The sequence below is a fragment of the Chrysoperla carnea genome, assembly GCF_905475395.1.
Source record: "Chrysoperla carnea chromosome X unlocalized genomic scaffold, inChrCarn1.1 SUPER_X_unloc_140, whole genome shotgun sequence".
Lineage (NCBI taxonomy): Eukaryota > Metazoa > Arthropoda > Insecta > Neuroptera > Chrysopidae > Chrysoperla > Chrysoperla carnea.
The window spans coordinates 1-6,184 of NW_025408090.1; the positions used below are offsets into that span (position 1 = coordinate 1).

General features: G+C 24.5%; 1 non-coding gene across 1 annotated transcript; it reads left to right on the forward strand.

The window, feature by feature from the left end:
* The first annotated feature begins 6,065 nt into the window (after positions 1 to 6,065).
* On the forward strand, positions 6,066 to 6,184 carry LOC123303814. Its single transcript, XR_006535898.1, has one exon. It is a non-coding gene; the product is annotated as a 5S ribosomal RNA (ribosomal RNA).

Consider the following 6,184-nt stretch of genomic DNA (forward strand, 5'->3'; position numbering starts at 1 on the left):
ATTTATATATATATATATATATATATATATATATATATATATATATATATATATTTTTTAATAAAAATAATATACTCTTATTTAATAATATATGTTGGTCCTATATATAGGACCGAAAATATTTCTTATTTGTTTTTTTTTTTTTAAATTGTCATTTAAAACGCTTATGCACGTTCTCCACGAATACGTCTTGCCAATTGTATATCCTTAGGCATAATTGTAACACGCTTTGCATGAATTGCGCATAAATTGGTATCTTCAAATAAACCTACTAAATAGGCTTCACTAGCTTCTTGTAATGCCATAACAGCTGAACTTTGAAAACGTAAATCGGTTTTAAAATCTTGTGCAATTTCACGTACTAAACGTTGGAATGGTAATTTACGAATTAACAATTCAGTACTTTTTTGATAACGACGAATTTCTCGTAAAGCTACTGTACCAGGACGATATCTGTGTGGTTTTTTTACTCCACCAGTTGCTGGTGCACTTTTACGTGCAGCTTTCGTTGCTAATTGTTTTCTTGGTGCTTTACCACCAGTTGATTTACGTGCAGTTTGCTTGGTTCTAGCCATTTTCAAATAATAATGTTTTTACAAAAAAACACACAATTTTAAAAATTATATTCGACAATTTGATACTACAAAGTCAAATGTTTAAATGCGAAATAAATGTGTTGTATTTATATTTATATGAAATTTCAAAATTTTTGTTGTCATATCCTATTGGATAGCTATCAGAGTATGGACTAATCAAATTGTATAGGCGTGGCTTAAAAAATCTTTAATGCTTTATATAAAAAGGCACAATTGTACCGGCGCTCACATACATTACAATACTTGTGAGGTTAACACACGTGTTATCCGTTCGTTAAAATATTGTAAATAATTTTTTATTAAAATGACTGGCAGAGGAAAAGGTGGAAAGGGTCTTGGAAAAGGGGGTGCAAAACGTCATAGAAAAGTTTTGCGTGATAATATCCAAGGTATTACAAAACCTGCAATTCGTCGTTTAGCACGACGAGGTGGAGTAAAACGTATCTCTGGTTTAATTTATGAAGAAACACGTGGTGTACTTAAAGTATTCCTTGAAAATGTTATTCGGGATGCTGTTACATATACTGAACACGCAAAACGTAAAACAGTTACAGCTATGGATGTTGTATATGCATTAAAACGACAAGGTCGTACTTTGTATGGTTTTGGAGGTTAAGAAAATATAATAATTTACTTAAAATATTTAGTAAATTTATTAAAGAATATTTAATACATCCGATAAATTTAAACAGGCTTTCCTTTTTGGGAAGCCACTAATTTTATTTATATAAGAGTAAATAAATTTGTTAATAAATATAACATATTATATAATTTGTTTACAACAAATTATTTTGTTTATAACATACATTACCAAATATTTTTATTTTTTTTTTTTATTGTAATATATCTGCAATAATAAATTATAATTTGTATATTATCTATTTTATTTTACAATAACTTATTGAATTTTGAAAAAATTTTATTATAAATTAATATACTATTATATTTTTTATATATACAAGTTAAGAGTAACAAGTATCGATAGGAGATTATCGAATTTATAACTAATAAAACATTTCGCCTTAATCAAAGAAAATAAAGATTTTGCTATACCATTTTTTATACTTTCAATAAATAATTTATTATTAAATTTTTATTATTTCATTTATTTTTTAAAATTATTAAAAATATTTTTCTAATAATTATAAGCGTACATAAACAAGTAGTAAATGTAAAATGAAAATAATAAAGGTAATGTAATGCATTTGCATTACACTGATTTACGATATATATTCCGCGATATCCTTTATTATATTTAAAATTAATAATATTGATATACTAATAATAGATATATTCAAGCTATTAATATATAAAATTTTATATTAAATATGATATTAATAATTGTTTATTTAATTTTTTTGTATATATAAAAATAATTTACTCTTATTTAAAAAATTTGATGGCTCTCTTAAAAAGAGAGCCGTTTTTATATGTTGATGTATTTTTATGTTATCAATTAAATAATATTTTCGATTTATTTATTTTGAACTTGTATATTTTGTAACAGCTTTAGTACCTTCACTAACAGCGTGCTTTGCCAATTCACCAGGTAATAATAATCGAACTGCGGTTTGAATTTCCCGACTTGTGATTGTTGAACGTTTATTATAATGTGCTAAACGTGATGCTTCAGCAGCAATACGTTCAAAAATATCATTAACAAAACTGTTCATGATACTCATAGCTTTACTAGAGATACCAGTATCAGGATGCACTTGTTTTAATACTTTGTAAATGTAAATTGCATATGATTCCTTGCGCTTCCTCTTCTTTTTCTTATCACTCTTTGATATATTTTTTTGAGCTTTGCCAGCTTTTTTTTGCTGCTTTTCCACTTGTTTTTGGTGGCATTGTTACAAACAATTAATATACACAGATAGTTACAGAACACCAGTCAGTATATGTATGAGCGTGTCGTGTATACAACTAGCGTATTATATACGCGAAGATGGATATAACAATAAAAATGAATACTACTCTCTGATTGGCTGAAAATAATACTATAAGGTGATTGGTTTATTTTTAAAGTTTTATATTTTATAAATATTATAAATTAAAATACCCAAATAACATTTTAAACATTTATGTTACAATCCCCGTAACGTACACATCTGTGTGATTATATTTACAAAAAAAAATATTAATTAAATAAATTTATTCGCTATGTCTGGACGAGGTAAAGGTGGTAAAGTAAAGGGAAAGGCAAAGTCAAGATCAAGCCGAGCAGGATTACAATTTCCTGTTGGAAGAATTCACAGATTATTACGAAAAGGAAATTATGCTGAACGAGTAGGTGCTGGTGCCCCAGTATATTTGGCTGCTGTTATGGAATATTTGGCTGCAGAAGTTCTCGAGTTAGCTGGTAATGCTGCCCGTGATAACAAAAAAACACGTATCATTCCACGTCATTTACAATTGGCAATTCGTAATGATGAAGAATTAAATAAATTATTATCTGGTGTAACAATTGCTCAAGGTGGTGTATTACCAAACATTCAAGCAGTGTTATTACCAAAGAAAACTGAAAAGAAAGCATAAATTAAAAACATTGCATTAATTTTTATAATAATAATACATCGATCATAGGCCTTTTAATAAAAGGCCACAAATTTATTTAAAATAAGAGTAAAAATTATTTTTATAAATAATATATTATAATATTTTTTTAAAGAATCAATTTAAATAATTATAAATTAATGATTCTTTTTTTTTTTTTTCTTTTTTATATGTTATTATGGAAATAATTCATCATATTATGATGACATTTAGGTAACATATTATAAGAATATTCATAAAATATTATCAAAATAATATTGTATTATGATGATATTTAGACAAAATATTATAAGAATATACACAAAATATTATCAAAATAATATCATTAGATAACAAAACTGTTCATGATACTCATACCTTTACTAGAGATAAAAGTATCAGGATGCACTTGTATTAATACATATTATCACAACATCACAAAATATTTTTTAAAAGGAAAAATTTTTTAAAAATTATTATAAAATTTGATTGAATTAAATTTCAATTTATTTTTTTAATAATTAAAGAAAAAAAAAAGCATATAAACTTTCTATTGAAAATGTTATTTTCAACTAGATGGCCAAGTGAACTTTGTTACACAAACAATATATGACGTATTCGTTATTTAAATAATCAGTATCCTTTGATATTATATCAATACGTTACTCTCTTCTTTTGATACATATTAATAAAATTTCAATTTATAAGATTTTATGTCAATTATATAAATAATATTATAAATTTTCTAAATACATAAGTTAAGTAACAAAAAATTTGAATAACAAGATAAATTTATATATTATGTTTTAATACTCGATACTATAATATATCGCATCCGTTACCAATTATTCGGTATCCTTTGATTTATACACAGAATGAACCAAAAATATGTATCAAATTTATTTTATTTATTTATATATTTAATATTATTATTATTATTTTATATTACAAAGTTTCTTAACGAAGCTTACAATGATTTCTCATATCGTACTTAACAAAATTATTTAGATCATATAAAATTTAAATTGTTAAAAAATTTTTATATTTATTATTATTATTTATTTTTATTAAAATTACATAACATAAAATTAATAATATTTTAATAATTATATAAATTAATTCTTATTTAAAATAATCTTATATTAATCTCAACAAATACTCTAATAATATATTTTGTCATAAATTTTTTTATATTTAAAATAAATATTATAATATATAAATACTTATATCAGTATAAAATTTCTTTATATAATTATGAAAAAATTAATTTAATAGTTAATTATTGATATTAATGCATAAATAAAAGTATTTTCTAATGAAATATATTTTGTCAATGTTCGATTAACACATTTCATAATAATACGTTTTCATTATTGACAAAAAAAGTTTTTCTAAAAATGAAATCTTATACTATAATATATATATTTATATATTAAATTTTTTAATTATTTATATACTAATAATTTATAATAAATCGATATTAAATAAAAAATAAAAATATATACTTTTTAAGTTTACCTTAAAAATATTATTGTTTTGTATGATTGAAATAATTAATATTAAACTATGTTTATTAATAATTGTTAATAAAAAAATTAAATATATTTTAATTTATAAAATAAATATTATTATTAAATTTATAATTTATTATTTTATATATTATAGAAATTGAAAAAATAAATCATGTTTACTACGACAGTAAATTAGAAATACTATTTAATTTTTATGTGTTTTCTACATGGTACTTTGACTTACATAGGGACTTATATTATTGTGAATAATGATATAATTGAAAACCTTTATTTTTTATTTGATAGAATTATTATATTTTATCATTTAAATATTTATAATAAATACATTATTTTTATAAAGTAAAAAATATGGCCGAAGAAAATTCTACAGCTGTTGCAGCAACTGCGGTTACTGCTGCTTCTACAACACCAACAAAAAAAGCAACAGCTTCTGGTGCTAAACGTACAAAACAACATTCAAAACCAACACATCCACGTACATCAGAAATGGTTGTTAACGCAATTAAAAATTTAAAAGAACGTGGTGGTTCATCATTACAAGCAATTAAAAAATATTTAGCTGCAAATTATAAAGTGGATTCTGATAAAATTTCACCATTTATTAAAAAATATTTAAAAGCTGCTGTAACTGAGGGAGCCTTGGTACAAACTAAAGGTAAAGGTGCATCTGGTTCATTCAAATTGGCTGCTTCCGCTTCATCTAATTCTTCAGCTAAATCAAAAGTATCCAAAAAAGAAAGTGGAGCAAAAGGTTCAGCAAAGAGTGCTAAAAGTAAACGGGCACCAAAAGAAAAGAAAGCCACAACTACATCATTGGCAGCCAAAAAGCCTAAAGCAAAAAAAGCGACTCCATCATCATCAACTGCTGCTAAAAAAGTTACTGCAAAATCATCAGCGGCATCAAAAAAAGCACCAGTTAAAGCAAAACCAGCAAAAAGTACAAAATCCGCTGCCAAAAGTAGCCCTGCTCGTAAACCGAAAGCACCAAAAGCTAAGAAAGCTTCTGTTGCCAAATCATCTCCTACAAAAATTAAAAAAGCAGCACCAAAAAAGAAATGATCTGTTACTTTAATAATATATTGAAATATTTCATTATTTTTGCTAAAAAATGAAAATAACATAGGCCTTAATACAGGCCACAAATTAATATTTGATAAGAGTAAATTATTTTTTGTATAAATATTTTATAAAATAATAGTTTAGAAACATTTGCCACAGTCAGTACCACGGATGGGTGGCCACTTGAGAATACTGTGTGCGGTTGCATTTTTATTTAAAATATATGGTATAATAAATAAGTATATATTTAAATTGATTACTTCATTGAAAATTTTAATAATATACTTTAATATTAATGATATTTATGAAAAATATATATTTGTAAAAATTTTCATTTATTACTGGCAACAGCCATACCACGTTGAAAACACCGGTTCTCGTCCGATCACCGAAGTTAAGCAACATTGGGCACAGTCAGTACTTGGATGGGTGACCGCTTGGGAACACTGTGTGCGGTTGCCT